At 37.6% G+C, this 22,938-nt stretch overlaps 1 long non-coding RNA gene across 1 annotated transcript in view; it reads right to left on the reverse strand.

Annotated features, from left to right (window-relative positions):
• Positions 1-7,767: 7,767 nt before the first annotated feature.
• LOC126957927 (uncharacterized) overlaps positions 7,768-22,938 on the reverse strand; it is a 118,420-nt gene continuing 103,249 nt past the window's right edge. Inside the window, exons 4-5 of the long non-coding RNA XR_007727018.1 lie at positions 9,363-9,429; positions 7,768-8,612 (exon numbers count right to left, since the gene is read on the reverse strand). This is a non-coding gene — a long non-coding RNA (uncharacterized LOC126957927). The remainder of the gene's footprint in view (positions 8,613-9,362; positions 9,430-22,938) is intronic.

A 22,938-nucleotide genomic window follows, 5' to 3' on the forward strand; every position in this document is an offset into this window, starting at 1 on the left:
AATCTTCCTAAATTTGGACAGTGTTGACAACAAATAAACAATATAATGACTTCGTTTAGAACCCTCAGAATTAAATTTGGGATTTTAAAAATTGTAGGCAGAATTTATCTTCATAGCGTAGAGCACTGGCTTGGGGGAGAAGAGAGTCACTCTTGGTAAGAAACTGAGCACAGGCTGTGATTCGTATATCAGGTTGACACTGGCAATTATGGAACTGGACTCCGGCAATGACTTCAGCTGGAGAGGAGCAATTTTGTCTGTATCACGTTTGTGACTCCAGCTTCCTCTCCGCTTAATTACCAGTGATGTACACCACTGAGCAGAGAGGTCGTTGTGGAGCATGTGGCTCCCAGCTGGTGAATATAGTCTGAGATGATGCCTTTTATAAAAATGTCTGCTCTATAAGGAACACTTCCTGTGGTGTGGATGGGCTACAGGGGCGCTTTCGGGTTTTCTGGATGAGCTTTAAAGATGCTATGTTTCTAGTCTTTCAGAACAATGCAACAGTTCTCAACCTCAGCTGCACATTAGAATCTCCTAGGGAATTGTTCCCAAATCCTGACATGCAGGCTTCCAAGACCAATTAAATCAGAATCTCTTGAGGGTAGGATCCAGGCATCATAATCTTTTAATAATTCCTTAAATGATTACAATGTGTAGCCAAAATTGAGAACACTAATATGAAAATTACGAAGCCTGGAAAAAGCTGAAAAATTTGGTTTCAGGTGGAGAATGGACAATAAAGTCACAATACATAAGGTGCTACAGTTAGACTGAAGATATCCAAGTGAGATATTTGCTTTCATTTAATACAATGTTTCTTAAATGTAATACCCTTTACTCTTAAATAAAATGAATTCTGCTAGACCTGAATATTCCCTTGACACAAATTATTTTTATTACATTATTACTTAAGCATATTCAAAATAAATATTGCAATAGATCCCTAATATTAAAAATAATTTATGTAACTATACAAAGAAATTTGGATTTAATACAAACAAAATAAAAAATCAATAAGAGTAAAATTAGCAACATTAATTAAAAATGACCATATAGCATTTTGCTGCAACACAACCACAGTGGTTTAACTTAAAAAGATGCAGTTTGAGTCATGGTCCTATCTGCAATGTATTTCTTAATTTTGATTTAAATAATGTTAATGTTGAGAATTCTCATTTGTATAAATATGTGATATTGAAATATACCCAATAGTCCCATAGATAGTTTTTTGGGTAAACAGAAATTGACCTTCTGATGGAAACTTACATTTGTTTTATCTGAGTTCCTTCTTCAGGAAACACATTCAGGCCTCTCAAAAAAAGTATCAAGAACTAAAACTCACCAGATCGTGCCTCCAGACAATCAGATGCCAGATCACTCATTCATCATGATTGCTTTCTTACCTCTCCCTTGTTTCTACTTTCTTACGCATTGCTACATTTCTTTCTTGCTATATAGACCCCTAATTTTACTTGGCCAGGGAGATGGATTTGAGACTGATCATCCATCTCCTCAGCTGCAGCACCCGATTAAAGCCTTTTGCCTTGGCAATTATCAAGTCTCAGAGACTGACTTTCAGTGCAGTGAGCAGCAGGTCCTAGACTTGAACCCCTGGTGTTTTGGTAACAGTATAAATAGAAACTCATGATCCTAGCACCTTGATGACTTGAGAAAATCAGATGTCCTCATAATCTAAGTCTTCTTAAGGTAGCAATACCAGAATGACAATTTTAATGCTATATCACTTGAATACTTGGTGAAGCTGTCATTTGCCTGATGTTCAGATTAGCTTTAAGATGTAATTGAAATCTTCAGCAATGGAAATCTAAAGTAATTGTTGCTGGAATCTGGATTTTAAAATGTCTGCATTTTTTATTTTCAAGTACTATTAATGAACTGGGGCAGGGTGTAAACTACAAGGAAGGCATCCAAGTAATAAATCGAACAGGATATTGAAAATGGTACTCAATTGGCTCAGGTTATTTTGAGTTCAGTAAACCTATGATGGGTTTGTGTGTTTTGCTGTCGGTTAAAAGAAGGTCATCAATATATTCCTAAACATGTTTACCTTGTGATTTGAATGTTATTGAGAGGAAAACAGAAAATATTCTCATAGAAAACCTGTGAATTTTCCTTATCATCATATGTAAAGATCACTGGACATGTGTAAATCTTAGAGGGAAATGTTTTACATAAGAGAGACTAATAAAGATACCTTAGCAGACTTGAGAGTGTTGCTGCTTGTTTTCATCCCTGGTCACATAAGAGCCTGGCAGTCTGGCTGTGGTGGGCTCACATCATGCTTCTGGATATTCAGCATGAGCTCAGCAGTAGTCAGAATTCCTTTATGCATGTGGTGAAGGTAGAGCTGTTCCAAAGGTATTTATCTGGGGAGAGGGGGCAGCCACTGCATCTACCCTAGTAATGGATGTGCGTCATCCCTCTCAGAGTCTAATTTCAGGCCTATCTGATGTGGAAGCGGTGGAAGCAGAAATTTCTGGATTAGAAATGTCTAGGAAAAAATACAGAGTAGATGCTTGGGCATACCATCATAATTTTAATTGAAACGCTGGTTGCAGGGTAAGAAGGCCAATTATTTGGTCACGCTTACACAGATATTTACAAGATTTTTAAAAATTCTTGCATTGCTGTACAAATATGTGACATGATGGTATTATGTGGCTATATATATCTTGTAATTTCCAAGATGACCCCAGTTTTAATAATCTGCATCATTAAAATTCATAATATTCTGGAAATTTCATTATCTCACGCATAGTAACTGAATTAGTTGAATCTGTGTTTATTACAATAAAATTATACAGGTCACAAAATATCAGTAGCCCCCAAAGACGGGGAAACATAGGCATAACATAGGCAACATAACATGATGTTATGATAAGTCAGGAGCCTGCAGCTCAAGGGCCACTTTCTATTCAATGCAGCATACCATGATTTTCTGTGCATAAAGGTGTGCCATTCCTGACTGTTACAGCCACAAAACTAAGTTGATTACCAGTGAAAAAGGCAGTGAGATTTCCAGGTGCTGTTGTACACAGTTGCTTTGCCCTACCTCCCAAGTTTCTAGCATTTTATAATTGAACTGCACATGACATTTATTTGACTGTTATAATGACTTTTAAGGATAGAAAAATTACCGATCCTTAGAGAGATTGAAACAAAACAAAAAACCTCCTCTACTGAAGAAATATGGCAAATCTAGGTATATATTTTGCATACAAATGACTTAATTACAATAGGAAAGTTTACATCCTTTCCATATAGGTCAAAAATAGTGGCAATGCAATTGCCACCATCTCTGTAGTTTCCTGTGTTTTACTAAAGACAGTCTGTTATCATGGATCTGGGGTAATAGGAGAGTAATTCCATATCATGATGTTAAACCCAATTCCATTTTAGGTTTTGGGCCCTACTTCTCAAGTAGTTTCATATATTTATGAATTGAGTTTTGATCATCTTAAAAATTGGAGCAAATATGAAATGTGCTAATTATAGACATGTTAAGAAATAAGGCATATAATATTTACTTACACGACTGGCAGAGATAAAAATACTATCATCCTCAATTTCTGTGAGGGTAGAGTAAAATTGATAGAGTGGGGTACATAGTCAAGAAGAATATAAATTGCTACAACCTCTTTGCAAGCAATTTCAAAATACGGGGAAGAGCCTCCACATTTTTATATTTTCCAAATCAATTCTTTTTCTGGAAATTATTCTGAAGAAATGACTAAATATGTGAACTAATACAGATATGTTCATGAATGTTCCTAGGTAACTTTTTTTTTAAACACTTTGACAAAGCTAGACATGATGTTCAATAAGTGGGGAACACAATTTAAATTTTACTAGGTTGAACCACATCAAACTGACATTTTTTGTTGATTACAAGATTAAATACTGGCAATTTCATATGGTTCAATCTAATATGATAAACATACAACAGATTATTATGTGGCCTCTAAGCAACATTTATACAGACCACTTTTAGTATTAGTAGATATTTATAATTTAGTACAATATGGAGTACAAACTCATATTTTCAGCCTGCCTTCACACACACACACACGCACGCACACACACCTTAGATGGCCTGAAGTTATCTTTGAGTTGTGGGATTTTTTTCCTTTAAATGTTCAACAACAGGATAGTATCACTTTTACAATGAGGAAAGGAGTTATACTTAAACAGAGACATAGTTATAAACTACCATTTTCCCAAACAAGGAATGAGTATCTGGCTCATCATCTTCAATCTCAAAGAACTTCCAAAGTTAATTAATTGTTGACTTTTTAGATCAAGTGCAAGAATAAAGACCTGAAACAAGTGTGATGTATGGAGAAATTTATTAGCATGTCTGAAAAAGAAGAAAATCACAGGTTTCCAGTGTTTTGAGGTCACAAAACTTAAAGTAGCATTTCTACTTCAATCTACCAAGGTGGTAACCGAGATTGAGGCAGAGAATGTCATCATGTACACTACAGATAGTCTTAAAACACACAAAGCTTAGGTTAGAGAATGAGCTTCCTGCAATACTTATTCTAGAACCGCTTCTCAAGTTGATGAAATATATCTGGAGAGATGACCAGCCAAAGTTGTTTATCTTCTTTGATACTCAAAATGAATACAGTGGAAACTTAGTACCCAACCTTAATTGATAAGAAAAATAAATGGTAGTGAGGAAAGAAGGCTCACTAAATAAAGAGAAAAGACACCCATGTGTGGGAAATATTTAGTTGCCAGCCTTCATTTGATTTCTCCACTTTTCTCCTCCCAGGTACTTTAAAAAGTCAAGCATCACATCATTGTTAGGCGACTTATGTCTTTTGTTTCACATATTTCCTTTTTGTACATCACCTTTGCTCACCCAGGAAAGGCAAAGCCTAGTTTTTTGTTTGTTTGTTTTTGCTTGTTTGTTTGATGGAGTCTCACACTGTCACCCAGGCTGGAGTGCCGTGGCGTGATCTTGGCTCACTGCAACCTACACCTCCCGGGTTCAAGTGAGTCTCCAGCCTCCGCCTCCCAAGTAGCCGGAACTACAGGTGCCCGCCACCATGACCAGCTAATTCTCTCTCTCTCTTTTTTTTCTTTTGTATTTTTTGTAGAGACAGGGTTTCCGTACATTGGCCAGGCTGGTGTCGAACTCCGGACCTTGTGATCTGCCCACCTCAGCCTCTCAAAGTGTTGGGATTACAGGCGTGAGCCACCGCACCCAGCCAAGCCCAGCTGTTTATAGCATTTTGACATTGTGTATTTCTGGATCCGATGGCCATACTCACTATTCTGATCATTTTTAAATGCCATTTAGGCATTTAGGTGTGTTTCTAGGAAACGTCATAAAAGATTTTAATTATCCAATTAAGATTTCTAAAACTTTTATGTAGGCAGACAAAGCTGCCAAAAAGATTTTCAAAATAAATCCTCTCTATTTTTGAGTTGGAAACGTAAATATTTTTGAACCTAGAATGCTGGAAGTTTAGAAGAGATTCTAAATAATGCTGAGTTTATAATCTGAGAAAAAGCATCAACTTAATTTCTTTAGGAGCTACCATCACTGACTTTTTGGCACATTGAGAGCTAACAGCAAAGGTTGTTTCTTGAAAGAAGATTTTTCACATTGGTGCAGCCTTAGAGAAAAATAATATTTATTTTCAATTTACTTGGCTTAAGGTTTCCTTCCTTTACTTTCAGCCTGTAAACATACCAGCACAATTTTCTCCTCCTGCAATGGGGGCTGGGGCATGTGAGGACAAGGTGTTTGTGTTGGACTTAAATATGGCCTTTTTGCTTAGTAGGTTAGAAAGCTGTGATAACAAGTCCAAAGTCAGAGGTCTAATTCCTATATGAAGCTTCAATCTTCTTGACTTTGAGGAAGACCCCAAAGGAAGTAAAAATTGCACAAATAACATTTCATTAGAGAAGGAAACTTTGCAAGTCCAAATTAAGGATGTTGCTTTGAGTGTGACACGGTGACAGGTAACAGAAAGACCCAAGTAGGCCAAAGGACAGTACAACGATGCCTGGCGGAGCATCGGGAAAGGAGGGTGGACCGCAGAGGCAAGGGGGAAGCATTGTACAGACTGCATGATTTTTGTCTAAGGTCATTGCTGTGGCCAGATCACAATAAACCCATTCCAGTTACTAAGCAAACAATTCAGAGGGTGGCAGGGCAGGGGTACCAGCTTGGGATCTTGTATTTATCTGTCATGGATTGTTGGGTAGCAAAACCAGAAATCAAACTCTCAAATATGTACCCCAGATTACAGCTATAATTTGGGGGAGAAAATAGTGTAGAATAAGGCCTCTGGGGTTAGAATCACAGTACAGTATCTGCTCTGTCTACCTCTGTGCATCCCTTTTTTCAGGAATGTCGTATACAACACAAAGCAGCTGTGGCGGCACTGCATCTACACACTTTATCCATCCCTGGTCTATAAGGACCAGTTACGCATGTCTTAAATCTTGTCAAGAGAGCACATTTTCTGCAATACTTACTAAAATTAAAAAGAAAAACCTCCTTCTATGATCATTTCACGGTCCTTTTCAACAGCCTTTAATAACTCTTATCTGATGAAGGTGGGAGTGGGGGAATCAAGAGAGGCAAGAGGGAAGTACCTTCTGGGGGACTTGTTCCCCACTTCCCTGGTGTCTGACTCTAGGAGTTGACTACATACCTGGAAGCATGTGGGTTCGCCCCTGTCTGAATCACTTCCCAGTCTTCAAGCACCAGTTTCTGGCTCAGTGATTCCCCAAGTCTGATTTTGACTCCCAGGATGTTAGAGCTCCCACTTGAACCCAGCCCTGGACTGTACTTCCCTGAGTGGTTCAGCTGGACACTAGGCTCATCCCTAACATATCACAGAACTCTCTACTGCAGAGGAATGCTTAGGCGTGCAAGGGGCGAGACTACGGCCTAAACTAAATTAGTTCCTGATGTTACCAGTACCCATACCTCCTACCCTTGGTCACCATGGCCCTTTGGCTATTTACAGGGATGTGCAGGGAAAATAAGGGTAGTAAGAAAATCATGCCTGCTAGGCTATGCATATCCCATCTTTAAGAGAGTACATTTTGTTAATACATAAATAAAAATTAATACTTTTTCCAATGGCTATTCATAATCCCTAACCACCCTAACTGCTCACACCTCATGATGGGGTGCAGGGGTGGGGCAAGGGAGACAGAAGTGTGCCTGTCTGAGGAAACCTGCCTCCTATATGGAGATGCTTCTTGGACATCTTTAATAAGATTATTTTGGTCTGGGGGGGCTCTTGGTATCCTGTGACACAAAGCAGGAATTCATGAACCCAGTGGTGGATATGTGCTTCCTTGACAGTTTGATGTCAAGGAAACTGCCTTTGCAGCCCGTCTGTCAAAAGGTAGATAAACACCAACAATTTTATACATCTAACACATTACCTAGATGAAAACAAAGCATTTTACATCAAGAGGGTGTATAAGTTATCACCGGAAATACCTAATTCATATATTCAGAGAGTAGAATAGTGGTTACCAGGGGTTATAGTCTATCCTTAGCTGGGAGGATGGTTTGAACCCAGGAGATCAAGACTGCAGTGAGCTGTGATTGTGCCACTGTCCTCAGCCTGGATGACAGAATGAGACCCTTTCTCAAAAAAAAAAAAAAAAAAAAAATAGTGTTCCTTTAAGTTAACCTCTTTTTATATGGCAGTGATTGTACAATACTATAAAATATATTTGAATTTGCTTTATTTGATGCATTTCTGAATAAGCAAAGGGAATTTACATATGACATTTTGAACTAATTATGATTTAACTTGGGAAATATAGTCTTTGTCCTACAGAAATTATATGTATCTCATCATGTCATGATAGAGATCACGCTTAACATTGACTCTGAAGAGCTATCTGAATTTGTTCATTTTTGCTATAGTTGTGTAGGAGAATACAATTAATTGCACAAGGAAAGTACCCCAGAGTAGACTAAAGTCAAAAGTATATTAAAGTGCACCATATATGTAGTGTATTTCTCCAGAGTTCTCATAAATTTGGGGAGGCTTAATTGTGAGTTGCTCATAGTGTGAGTTCATTCTCTTAAGAATGGTGCAAGACTTGCTCAGTGCACTAGCTGAAAGAAACAACTTTTTTCTCCTCTCATTCTCTCAAAATGTGTGTGTTTGTGTGTGCATGGGTATGCTTGGTCTCTAGCTATTGGTATTAGAAAGTGTTGCTCACCTACTTGCAGACAAATGTTATTTTAAAATAGCAGCTAGAGATATAAATTAATTCAATAGGATTTCCTCTGGAAAGCCAATTAGAAATGATTTGAAGAAATTCACCTGGATGTAAAGTAATGCTTTATTTTTGTTTCTTTGTTTTCCACCCCTAGAGAGTAACACAGTAGATTCTTTGGAGTGTCTTGGTAGAGATGCAATACAGGCTGGAGCTCAAAAACTAGAGAAAGCAGTCCTGACACCCATAGATTTACATCAAGCCATTATTATGAATCAGAAAACAGAGATAAACAAAATTGTTCTAGAAGGGTATTTACCCAAAGTAATATAGACTTGTACATGTATCTTCTGTGAATGTCTCCAAGTATGTGTTAGCTGAAAAATATAAATTTTTACCAGGAATTTGTACAATTATTTCCATAATTGGCACCAAGGAATTTAAGCATCAGTTCGATAACTTAGCTATATATACTTCCATCTCTGCAAGTCCATGTTCTGTGAAACTTTCTTACAAAACAAAAAGGTATTTTTTTAAGCTTTTGTTTTGTAATTTTGAAAACACTATTTTAGGACAAAAGACTGCTTGATTCAATCTAGATAAGCAAATACTCTAATTGATATAATTACCTACTAAACATAATATTTCTTACCCTATTTGTCCTCATTTTGAAAGAATGGAAGCCAGCATTTAAAAGCCAATGAAAACAGCAGAAATCAATGGAGTCATTCAGAAAGAACTTCTGGTAACTTCTAAAGGTGCAGCATTTTAAAAAAATTTAGTCTGCCTGTTATAAGCAATTTAAAATTTTCTTATTCTTCCTTATTTATGTAGACTCACAGCTTCTGACTAACCAATATTTTTTTAAAAAGCAAGAGTATATTTAATTAATGGACAGTTTAAATAAAAATATAGCTTCACAGTATATACTTATGAACCACTGGATAGAAATGATATGGCTAGTTTAAGAAGAAAACATTTGTTTAGCAATTAAAGGTTTTCTTTTCTACTGTATAAACAGTTTATATCTTTTTCATTAAAACAATATTTAATATTTCTATTTTTGTGCATATTTATATGTGATACATATACACATTTAATCCATTAAAATAAATTTGCTAAATTACCTAATGCCATTAGTATCAAGGTGTAGATCTTAGATCTCCTCTCCAAGGTCTAACAGATACGAGCTTCCTGATAAAAAGAAAAACAAAAAGCTCAAATAAAAAGGTCAACTGTCTTTACTCATGATATCTATTTTAATAAAACCCAATCATAAATATCTTTTCCAAATCTTGCAAAAGTTAAGGATTAGATAGTGATTAGTTGTACTTGCACTGTGGGCTTGTCGATTAAGGTAGTGGATTCAAGCTTCCTGATGGAAACATCTTACCCTAATCCTCCCCAAACCAAACCTGAAGACACAATTCAAAACAAAGCGTCCAAAAAAAATTTTTTTGCAGTTTTCATGGAATCTACTTCCATAACTGAAGCACTGCTGGCTAGCAACAACAGCAAAAACAAAAAGCAACAAGAAGCAAAAAGAAAATTATTACGAAGAGCAGAGTGCTACTAGCAGAGTGAAGCCCTTATGGCTAGAAGCAGAAACAAATAAAAACAACAACCTTAGAATTCTAAGACCCCAAATATGAGGGAAAAATTCAATGAATAAGTTTATCTTTTCCTTCTTCTAACTAGACCCAGTGAAAATAGCTACTGGGTGAAAATATGTGAAATGGAGTAAGTGGATGAAAAGATGATGCTCTCTGATGGACAAGAAGAATCCAGAGAGAAATACTGACCCAGATTAGATACTTCTATTTGGCATTATCTATCCAGCCAGCCAGCCAGCCATCTACCTACTGACCCATAGCTATCTAAATTAATATATATTTATATATTTTTACATATTAGTCTTTCCTATATATTTAATATAATTTATAATACAGGTATAATACTATATTACTACCTGATATATTACATTATATATAATACCTTATATAGTATAAGGTATGACTGTCTGTTTATGTATATGTAAATGCAAGGAATCTAGGGAGCCTAACACCATATTCAGAAATCTATTCTATGCCATAGTTACCTCCATTGTCAGCCTATTTCTTACTGTGCATCAATCCCATGGGTCTATTTTATTTTCCATTTATTTATCTAAACATTTGGTGGTCTTTGAATCCTCTGTATACCACCACCCCACCCACACACATACAAGGAATAATATATAAGGAATTATATACAATAAAAATGAGGCATGCCTTGGAGATATTGTGGGTTTGGTTTCAGACCACTGCAATAAAGCAAATATTGCAATAAAGAAATCACATGAAGTTTTTGTTTCCCATCTCATGTAAAGGTTATGTTTATGCTATACAGTAGCCTTTGAAGTGTACAATAGCATTAGGTCTAAGAAAGACATGTACATACCTTAATTAAAATATTTTATTGCTAAAAATTGCTAACAATCATTTGAGCCTTCAGCAAGCTGTAATCTTTTTGCTGGTCAAGTGCCTTGCTTTGATGTTGAGGCCTGCTGACTGATCAGAGCGGTGATTGTTGAAGGTTGGGATGTCTGTGGCAATTTCTTAAAGTAAGACAATAATGTTTGCCACATCGATTGACTCTTTCTTTCATGAAACATTTCTCTGTAGCATACAATGCTGTTTGATAGCATACCATCCATAGTAGAACTTCTTTCAAAATCAGAGCCAATATCCTCAATCCCTGCCACTGCTTTATCAATTTTCTAAATCCTTTGTTACCATTTCAGTAATGTTCACAGCATCTTCACCAGGAGTATATTCTATCTCAAGAAACCACTTTCTTTGCTCATCCATAAGAAGCAACTCAGATGTTTAAGTTTTATCATGAGATTGCACAATTCAGTCATATCTTCAGGCTTCACTTGTAATTATAGTTTTCTTGCTATTTCCATGACATCTGCCGTTACTTCCTCCACTGAAGTTGTGAGTCTCTCAAAGTCATCTGAGTGTTGGAATCAACTTCTTCCAAACTCCTGTTAATGTTGATATTTTGACCTGCTCCCATGAATCTCAAGTGTTCTTAATAACATCAAGAATGATGAAGGCCTTCCGGAAGGTTTTGAATTTATTTTGCCCAGATCAATCAGATGAATCACTATCTGTGATGGTATGAAATGTATCTCTTAAACAATAAAACTTGAAAGTCCAAACTACTCCTTGATTCATGGGCTGCAGAATGGATGTTGTATTAGCAGTCATGAAAACAATGTTACTCGTCTTGTATGTTTCCATCAGAGCTCTTTGGTGACAGGTGCATTGTTAATGGGCAATAATATTTTGAAAGGAATAGTCTCAACAGTGAGCTTAAAATATTTGGTAAATCATGCTATAAGCAGATGTTCTATCCATAGGGCACAGAGTAGATCTGACATAAATCTTAAGGGTCCTAGGATTTTCAGAATGGCAAATGAGCATTGACTTCAACTGACAGTCACCTAACAGGAGAGTCAGTCTGTCCTTTGAAGCTTTGAAGCTTGGTATTGATTTCTCTCTTGCTATGAAATACTAGATGGCATCTTCTTCCAAAATAAGGCTGTTTTATCTACATTAAAATTTTGTAACTTAGTGTAGCCACCTTTATTAATTTTCTAGCTAGATCTGGATAACTTGCTGTACCTCCTACATCAGTACTTGCTACTTCACCTTGCACATTTCCCGAATTTTAGGTTCAGGGGGTACATGTGCAGGTTAGTTATATGGTGAATTGCATGTTGTGGGAGTTTGGTGTACAGATTATTTTGTCACCCAAGTAATGCACCTACCCAATAGGTAGTTTATTGATCCTCACTCTCCTGCCATTCTCCACCCTCAAGTAGGCCCCGGTGTCTATTATTCCCTTCTTTGTGTCCATGCGTACTCAATGTTTAGCTCCCATTTATAAGAGATAATATGTAGTATTTGGTTTTCTGTTTCTGCATTAATTTGCTTAGGACAATGGCCTCCAGTTCCATCCATGTTCTGCAAAGCACATGATCTCATTCTTTTTTATGGCTGTGTCGTCCACAGTGGCTGAACTAATTTACATTCCCAGCAGTGGTGTGTAAGCGTTTCTTTTTCTCTGAAACCTTGCCAGTTTGTTATTTTTTGAATTTTTAACAATAGCCATTCTTACTGGTGTGGTGTTTCATTGTGGTTTCGATTTGCATTCCTCTAATGATTAGTGATGTTGAATATTGTTTCATATGTTTGTTGGCTATGTGTATGTCTTCTTGTGAGAAATGTCTACTTATGTCCTTTGCCTTTTTTTTTTTTTTTTTTCTTTGAGACGGAGTTTCGCTCTTGTTGCCCAGGCTGGAGGAGTGCAACGGTGCAATCTCAGCTCACCGCAACCTCCACCTCCTGGGTTCAAGCGATTCTCCTGCCTCAGCCTCCTAAGTAGCTGGGACTACAGGCATGCACCACCACACCTGGCTAATTTTTGTATTTTTAGTAGAGATGGGGTTTCTCCATGTTGGTCAGGCTGGTCTCAAACTCCCGACCTCAGGTGATCTGCCTGCCTTGGCCTACCAAAGTGCTAGGATTACAGGCATGAGCCACCATGCTCAGCCCCTTTGCCTATTTTTAATGGAATTGTTTGCTTTTTTCTTGCCAATATATGTCCCTTACAGATTCTGGGTGTTAGAGCTTTGTTGAATGCATAGTTTGCAAATATTTTCTACCATTCTTTAGGTTGCCTGTTTATTCTGCTGCTTTGAAGAAGCCCTTTAGTTTAGTTAGATCCCATTTGTCAATATTATTTTTGTTGCAATTGCTTTTGGAGTCTTTATCGTGAAATTTTTGTCAGGGTTTATGTCCAGAATGGTATTTCCTAGGTTTTCTTCGAGGGTTTTATAGTTTTAGTTTTTACATAGAAGTCTTGAATTCATCTTGAGTTGATTTTTGTGCATGATGGAATGAAGTGTCCAGTTTTCAATCTTCAAATATATGTCTAGCCAGTTATTCCAGCACCTTTTATGAATAGGGTGTCCTTTCCCCATTGCTTGTTTCTGTTGACTTTGTCAAAGATCAAATACCTGTAGGTGTGCACTTTATTTATATGTTCTCTAACCTGTTCCATTGGTCTGTGTTTGTTTTTGTATCAGTACCATGCTGTTTTGGTTACTGTAGCCTTGTAGCATGGTTTGAAGTGGGGTAATGATGCTTCCAGCTCTGCTGTTTTTGCTTAGAATTGTTTTGGTTATTCAGGCTCTATTTTGGTTCCATACACATTTTAAAATAGTTTTTTTTTAAATTCTGTTAAAAAAATGTCATTGGTAGTTTGATAGGAATAACATTGAATCTGTAAATTGCTTTGGGAAGTATGGCTTTTTAACAATATTGATCCTTCCTGTCCATGACTGCGGAATGTTTTCCATTTGTTTGTGTCACCTCTGATTTCTTTGAGCAGTATTTTGTAATTCTCATTGTAGAGATCTTTCACCTTTCTCGTTAGCCGTATTGCTAGGTATTTTATTCTTTCGTGGTTATTGGGAATGGAACTGTGTTCTTGATCTGGCTCTCAGCTTGGATGTTGTTGGTGTCTAGAAATGCTACTGATTTTTGTACATTGACTTTGTATCCTGAAATGTTGGTGATGTTGTGTATCAGACCTAGGGGCCTCTGGCCAGAGACTAGGGATTTTCTCAGTGTAGAATCATATCATTTGTGAAATGAGAGAGTTTGATTTTTTTCTCCTCTTATTTGGATGCCTTTTATTTCTTTATTTTGCCTCATTGCTCTGGCTAGGACTTCTAGTGTTATGTTGGATAGGAATGGTGAGGGTGGGCATATTTGTCTTATTCTGGTTCTCAAGGGGAATGCTTTCAGTTTTTGCCCATTTAGTATGATGTTTGCTGTGGGTTTTTAATAGATGACTCTTATTATTTTGTATTATTTTGAAATATGTTCCTTTGATGCCTAGCTTACTGAGAGTTTTTAACATGAAGAACGTTGAATCTTATTAAAAGAATTTTCTGCAGCTGTTGAGATGATCACGTGATTTTTACTTTTAGTTCTCTTTATATATGAATCACAATTATTGGCTTGTATATGTTGAATCAAACTTGCATTCCTGTAATAAAGCCTACTTGATCATGGTAGATTAGTGTTTTGATATGCTGCTGAGTTTGGCTTGTAAGTGTTTTGTCGAGGATTTTTGTATCCATTTTCATCAGCAATATGGGCCTGAAGTTTTTTTGGTTGTGTCTGTGCCATGTTTTGGCATCAGGATTATGCTGGCATCATAGAATTAGTTAAGGAGGAGTCTTCCCTCCTCAATTATTTAGGATACTTTCAGTAGCATCAGTACCAGCTCTTCTTTATATATCTGGTAGAATTCATCTGGTCCAGGGCCTTTTCTGGTTGGTAGATTTTTTCATTTATTTATTACTGATTCAATTTCAGAACTCATTATTGGTCTGGTCATGGTTTCAATTTCTTCCTGGTTCAATCTTAGGAGGCTGTATGCTTCCAGGAATACACTCATTTTTTGTCTGCGTTTTCTAGTTTGTGTTCATAGAGGTGTTCATAATAGTTTCTGAGGGGTTCTTGCATTTCTATGGGGTTGGTGGTCATGTTCTCTTTGTCACTTCTGATTTTGTTGATTTGGATCTTCTCTCTTCTTTGTCAGCTACCAGTATATAAATCTTACTTATTCTTTAAAGAAGAAACTTTTGGTTTCATTTATCTTTTATATTATCTGTCTCCATTTCATTCAGTTCTGCTCTAATTTTGGTTATTTCTTTTCTTCAGATAGCTTTGGGGTTGGTTTGCTCTTGCTTTTCTAGTTCCTCCAGGTGTGATGTTAGATTGTTAATCCGAGATCTTTCTAACTTTTTGATTTGGCCTTTTAGTGCCGTAAACCTTCTTAACACTGCTTTAGCTGTGTTCCATAGATTCTGGTATGCTATATCTTTGTTTTCAGTAATTTCAAATAAATTCTTGATTTCAGTCTCAGTGTCATTATTTACCCCAAAGTCATTCAGGAGCAGATTGCTAAATTTCCATGGACTTTTATGGGTTTGAGAGATCTTCTTGATACTTACTTCTATTTTTACTGTGCTGTGGTCTGAGAGTGTGGTTGGTATGATTTTGTTTTGTTTTTAATTTGTTAAGAATTGCTTTATGGCCAAGCATGTGGCTGATTTTTAGAGTATGTGCCATGTACACATGAGAAGAATGTATATCCTGTTATTTTGGGGTGAAGTGTTCTGTAGATGTCTGTTAGAGCCATTTGATCAAGGGCCAACTTTTGGTCCTGAATATGTTTGTCAGTTTTCTGTCTCAATGATCTAATACTGGCAGTGGGGTGTTGAAGTCTCCCACTTTTATTGTATTGTTATCTAAGTATCTTTCTTTGTGGATCTCCAAGAACTTATTTTATGAATCTGGGTGCTCCAGTATTGGCTGCATATATATTCAAGATAGTTAGGACTTATTCTTGAAGTGAACTTTTTATCATTATGCAGTTCCCTTCTTTGTACTTTTCTTTCATTGTTGGTTTAAAGTCTGGTTTGTCTGAAATAAGAATAGCAAGCAACCACCTCTCTTTTTTTGTTTGTTTGTTTCTGTTTGCTTGATAGATTTTTGTCCATCTTTTTACTTTGATCCTATGGGTGTCATTGCATGTGAGAAGGGTCTCTTAAAGACAGCATACATTTGGATCTTGCTTCTTTATCCCACTTGCCATTCTGTGCCTTTTAAGTGATGGTGTTTAGCTCGTTTACATTCATGGCTAATACTGATACATGCCAATTTGATTCCATCATCGTATTGTTAGTTCTTATGTAGACTTGATTGTGTAGCTGCTTCTTAGGGTCAATGGTCTATGTACTCAAGTGTGTTTCTGTGGTAGCTTGTAACAGTGTTCCATTTCCTTGTTTAGCACTCCCTTAAGGACCTCTTAAAGGTAGATCTGGTGGTAACCAATTCCCTTAGCATTTGCTTATCTGAAAAGGATTTAATTTCTCTGCTTATGAAGTTTAGTTTGGCTGGATATGAAACTCTTGGTATAATTTCTTTTGTTTAAGGATGTTGAATATAGGACTGCATTTCTTCTGGTTTGTAGGGTTTCTGCTGAAAGGTCCACTGTTATACTGATGGGGTTCTCTTTGTATGTGACCTGCTTCTGCTCTCTAGCTGCCTTTAATTTTTTTCTTTCACATTAACCTTGGAGAATCTGATGACTATGTGTCTTGAGGATGGCCATCTTGTGTAGTATCTCGCAAGGGTTCTCTGAATTTTTTGAGTTTGAATGTTGATTTCTCTAGCAAGGTTGGGGAAATTTTTGTGGACAATGTTATCAAATATGTTTTCCAGTTGCTTGTTCTCTTTCCTTCTCTTGCAGAGATGTCAATGAGTCATAGGTTTGGTCTCTTTATACAATCTCATATTTCTTGAAGGTTTTGTTCATTTTTATTCATTTTTGTCTGATTGAGTTGATTTGAAGAACTGGTCTTTGAGTTCTGAGATTCTTTCCTCAGCTTTGTCTATTCTGCTGTCAGTATGTTGGATTGTAGTATGAAATTTTGTAGTTTTTCAGGTCTTTTAGATCAATTTGGATCTTTCTTTCTTTCTTTCTTTCTTTCCTTCTCCCTCCCTTCCTTCTTTCTTCCTCCCTCCCTCCCTCCCTCCCCCTTTCCTTCCTCTGACAGAGTCTCACTCTGTCACCAGGCTGGATTACAGGCATGTGCCACCACACCCAGCTGTTTTTTGTATTTTTGGTAGAGACGATGAGACAAGGTTTCACCATGTTGGCCAGGATGGTCTCGATCTCCTGACCTGAAGATCCACCTGCCCCAGCCTCCCAAAGTGCCGAGATTACAGGTGTGAGCCACGGAGCCGCACCTGGTTCTTTCTTAAAATGGCTATTTGGTCTTTCAGCTCTTGTATCACTTCACTGGATTCCTTATATTCCTTGGATTAGGTTTCAACTTTCTCCTGAATCTTGATGATTTTCCTTGCCATCCATTTTCTCAATTCTATGTCTGTCATTTCAGCCATCTCATTCTAGCTAAAACCATTGCCAGGAAGCTAGTACAGTCATTTGGAGGTTAGAAGACACTCTGACTTTTTGAGTTGCTGGAGCTCTTGCACAGGTGATTCTTTCCTATCTCTGTGGGCTAATGTTGCTTTACTCTTTGAAGTTGCTATCCTTTGGGCAGGGCTTTTTTCTTTTATATTCTTTGATCCCTCGAGGGTTTGACTGTGGTATAAGTTGAGTTCAGTTGACTGGCTTCCTTTCTGGATGATTTCAGGGAGCCAAGACTCAGCTCAGCACTCCCAGGCTGCATGCTCTCACCCTAGGGGACTGGGACCAGACCCACTGCTTTGTTCTCTGGCCCCTCGTGGTTAAGCTCCTGCTGTGCTGGAGGAGCTGAGATATTTCCAGTCTGCTAGGAACAGCACTCCAGTCTCCAGTAAAGGGTGCCAGCAAAAGTGCTCCACTGGGGCAATGGGAGCAGGGTCCATGCTCACATATGTGTGCATGCACCAGGGGTACTTGGGCAGTGAAGTCCATGAGCATATACATGCTGGCAAAGTGGTGGAAAGAGGCTGTGGGCACCAGAAAAGCAGTGACAGGAGGCTGAGGATGGGTGCACACTGGTGGTAGCCCATCTGTAGAAGCTCTCTGATGTTAGGTGGGGTCTTCCAGTGAAGGAGCTATGGCAGCAGCTGCCACTAAGTGCCCTGATAGGGCATCTGTGACTGGGCTACAGGTAGGTGCAGCCAGGAAGGGACACTGGGAGAAACCAGCAGACAGGGGGTTTATTCAGATCAGACAGGCCCCAACCCATGGGCAAGATCACCATGTTTTGTCCAGTTTCAACAGTCAGCAATGGCCAAGTTCTATCTAGAGGAGCATGGCAAGCCTTGGAGGATGGGTTTCCCTGGCCGTGCTCCACTACCGTCATACCCGTGCCAAACCCTCTGGGTTCCACACGAGCTGGAGTCTTGTTCCTGTAACTCTCCAACCAGCTCTTCCTGCCAGCTCAAACGTCTATGGGGGTCCTTGGGTCTCCTGCAGCTAGGATTCCGGAGCTTGTGGTAAAACTGGGATACTCTATATCTATGTAACTCATCCATTCCCTGGGAACTATTCAATGCCAGAAACAAGTCCTGGTGCTCAGAAATGCTGTGCAGTTTTCCCAGGTTCCTCCGCACCTCAGCCTTGGGTCTACACCTTCCCTCCATCCTGTCTCAATGCCTTCCTTCTGAAGATCTGCTTGTAGTGTGCCAGTCTTCTTGATCATCTGGTCTCTCACTGGGAGAAATACTTCCTGACTGCATTTAGTTGGCTATTGTGGTTTTCTTCCTGCCTTCACTTTGCACTTTGCATTTTTATGTTACAAAGAGAGCTTCCTTCCTTAAACCTCATGAGTCAACCTCTGTTAGCTTCAGATGTTTCTTCCGCATCTTCCTCACCTCTCTCGGCCTTCATAGAATTGAATAAAGTTATAGCCTTACTCTGAACTAGCCTTTGGCTCAAGAGAATCTTGTCGCTGGTTTAATTTTCTATCCAGACCACTCAGACGACTCAGTCTTTCTCTGTATCAGCAATAAGTCTGTTTCACTTTCTTATAATTCATGTGTTCACTGGAGTAGTGAACTTCCTTCAAGACTCCTCTTTGGCCTTTAAAACTCAGCTGTTTGGTACATGAAACCTAGCTTTCAGCCTATCTTGGCTTTCATCATGCCTTGCTCTCTAAGCTTAATCATTTTTTACTTTTGATTTACAGTGAGAGACTTACGATCTTCTTTTTACTTGAACATTTAGAGGCCGTTGTAGGGGTATTATTTGGCCTAATTTCAATATTAATGCTTCTCTGGGAATAGGCAATCCTAAGAAGAGGAAGAAACATGGGGGAATGGCTGGTCGACGGAGTAGTTAGAACACAATACAACATTTATCAATTACATTTTTCGTTTTATATAGACACAATTTCTGGTGCTCCCAAACAATGACAATAATAATACCAGATAGCACTGATCACAGATTACCTTAAGAGACATAATGGTATTGGAAAACCTGGAAATATTGCAAGAATTTCCAAAATGTAACACAGAGACATGAAGTGAGCACACACTGTTGGAAAAATGGTGCCAACAGACTTCCTTCATACAGGGTTGCCACAAACTTTCAATTTGCAAAAAGCTTGAAATCTGGGACCACAGTAATGCAAAGCACAGTAAAAGGAGGTACACTGTATATTATCTAATATTGCATTATATAGTATTATATAACCAAATATAGTAGAAAGTTATGATTATATTGTATAATATATGCTATTATATATCATATATATTATACCTTGTGTGTATATGTGTATGTGTAACTATTCATTGAATAAGAGCTACTGAAAATGAATAATTGGTAAAAGAAGTGAATGATACAACAGAAGATTTGAAGATAAAGTTAAATAAAAACTATAATCCAAAACCAAAAATTAGAAAATAATAGGAAAATCATTTTTAAATTGATACATAATGATTACACATATTTATGGGGGTACATGTGATATTTTGACACATGTATATAATGTGTAATGATAAAATCAGTGTAATGAAGATATGCATCACCTCAAACATTTATCATTTATCTAATAGGAGTTTCACAAAGAGAGAGAATAGATGGAAGTCTCAAATAAATAATACAATTACTAGAACCAAAGGATGAAAGTCCCCAGATTGAAAGGCCCTGCTTAATGTTAAGAAGAAATTTTAAAAAGAGAAAATATGCACAGGACTGATGACACAGTAAGGAATATGCTAACACATGTGTGTTCACTGCCACACTGTTCACAAAAGCAAAGACATGGGATCAACATAAATGCCCATCAGTGATAGATTGGATAAGGGAAATGTGGTACATATACATCATAGAATATTGTGTAGCCATAAAAAAGCACAAGATCGTGTTTTTTGCAGGGACATGTATGGATCTGGAGGCCATTATCCTTGGCAACCTAATGCAGGAACAGAAAACCAAATAACACACGTTCTCACTTATAAGCAGGAGCTAAATGATGAGAACACATGGACACATGGAAAACAACACACACTGGGGCCTGTTGGATGGCGGAGGGTGGGAGGATGGAGAGGATCAGGAAGAATGAGTACTAGGCTTAATACCTGGGTGATGAAATAATCTGTACAACAAACCCCCTTGACACAAGTTTACCTATGGAACAAACCTGCACTTATATCCCTCAACTTAAAAGTAAAAAAAAAAAAAAAAAAAAAAAAAAAAAAGAAATATGCTAACAATAGATATAACTGTGGTAAAGAATAGATTTCTGAATACAGGAATAGGGGCCTCCCTGGATCTAATGTGCCTACTGCCACTTAGCCTGAATTGTACAGAAGGCAGTGAACCTGTGCTCCGGAGTTCACGAGCCTTGCCCTCGTCTGTGCAGTTTGTTGAGAATATTACATTCTAGGTTAGCTTTCACAACAGATTCAGGAAGCATCAGGGAACCTTGCTAACATGAGATTCTTTGTTTTGTAACTCTTTTTGTCTTTTGGAATTCATAGTGAAACAAGTGGCAAATCTGACTTGTTATTTTTCCTAATCTTCAAAACTGCACAAAACCTTATAATTTGGACAAAACTTTATGAATCACAAACTTTAGAACATTAGCATAAAGATAATATTTTCTCTTTATATATGTGCATCGAGAGAAATAAAGAACATCATAGACACAGGGTAAGAATCAGAATGGCACACAATTCTCTAAGCAGCACCAGAAACTAAGAGATAGTGAAGTAATGCTTTCAAAATATTGAGAGAAACTTGTTTCCATACTTAGCCCCACTATTAATCAAATATTAGAAAAATGAATACATTTCCAATATGGACATTCTAAAAACATATTACCCTGTATCTTTTCTTAGGAAGAAGGTATTCTTTACCAATATATGCTGTGAGAGCAAAAAAGATAGACATTTAATCTAAGAGTAGAAGCAAAGGAAGCTACTAGTGAAGTCAACTTCCAGGATCACAGTTGCTTGGCAAACCTAAAGAGTCACCATTCTAGAGAAAGAGGAGTTCCAGAGTTGTGATGGAGGTTGGGGATAAATTAATAGTAAGTCAATTTAAAAAACTATTAAAATAGAGGCAGTGATTAACCTTAGAAGGGAAAAAAATGAGCAAAATGGGAAATGTAATTATAGTATACTATTTGACTTAGGTCATGTGAAAAATATTTACGTGATCCTGTGAATGAAAGCTTTCAATATTGGTCTTGTCTCTTGAGTGCTTTAACCAAGTCATAATAGCAATATTTAGCTCTGGTCAGTGACATGTTAACCAACATTGAGTAGGTTCCATTTGCTTCTCTGCACTCAGTGTGAGGCTTACCTAAAAAGATACATGCACTGTCATGCTAAGGTGTAGACAACATTAATTTAAATCCTCTTGCCTTGTCCATTGCCATCTCTTGGCCTCCTGACTACCCTTGCTTACTAGTCATATTCCTTAATTGCAAGGTGACTAATTAAAGCTGAAAGTGAGTTAGCTTCTGCATTGTCACAGTGGACATGGATGGCTTGGGGAAACCAACTTCGACTTTGGCTCTACTACATTTCCTGGAGTTTTTCGTTCTTATTTCTCTTCCACCCATCTCCAAGCCTTGGTCTCAGTACATGCTCTCTGCTTCTGTTTTCTCTCCACTTTCATGAACAAATGTTACATAATGATGCCCAGAGACACATATTTTGTTTGGCCTGAACAGAGTTTTAACTATTTTGTAAGCATTAAAAAAAAAAAAAAGGAATTTACATAAAATCTTAACTTTTGTTTTTACTTGAAAAACTGTCAGCTCAAACCCCATTGGTCTATGCATTTGGACATGGCCCCAGTGGATTGAAGCTGAGTAGTAATATAGCATCTGCTTTTGTATTTGCCACAGTCTCAATGCTCTGCACTTTTATCCCCAGCCTATTCCATTCACTTATGCAATTTCTCACCCTTGCAGGCATTTGGTTTAAAACCCCTGTTCCAGAGTCTGATTTCTGTATTACCACTGTACTGGTGCAGCTTTCTTAGAAGTTAATAATGGCTTCTTCTTGCTGTTATGAGTGATCTTTTTGCAGAAGTTAAGTCTTCTTATATTTCTGTGCTGGTTGAATTTACGGTTATTTAAATGAGAGTCCTGTTCTCTGAGAGGTAATATGACCCTGGGACAATCAACCCATGAATTTCTATGTTGAAGCAGTTCTGCTTGTACACCATTTTGCTTGCCTTTGAACTTGATCCAAGAATGTTAATTTTGCCATTTGTAAATGTTTGATTTTGTGGCTCTGTTTAAATAGTGGTTTGTGGCTACTCCTTGATTTCACTTTTCATTCTATCAAGGACCTGCACTTTTTACCAGTCCTTACAAGGATGTGGAGTGTGTGACAGAGGCACTGAGGTAGAGACTGGGAGGCATGAGTGTTGGTTTTCTCCTTTACTACTTAGTAGGTGTGTGACTTGGGAAATACCACAACCCCTCTGAGATGTAGACTTTCTTCATGAGTTTAAGGTTTTATAATTTTCAGTGAAATTTTATGTACATTATCTAATTCGATGCTTATGTTTTACAAATGAGGAATGTTCTGAAAGAAAAGCAGGAATGACATAACAAAAAAAGAAAACTACAGATGAATATCCCTGATGAACATAGGTGCA

The sequence above is a fragment of the Macaca thibetana genome, chromosome 7 (genome assembly GCF_024542745.1).
Source record: "Macaca thibetana thibetana isolate TM-01 chromosome 7, ASM2454274v1, whole genome shotgun sequence".
Taxonomy (NCBI): Eukaryota; Metazoa; Chordata; class Mammalia; order Primates; family Cercopithecidae; genus Macaca; species Macaca thibetana.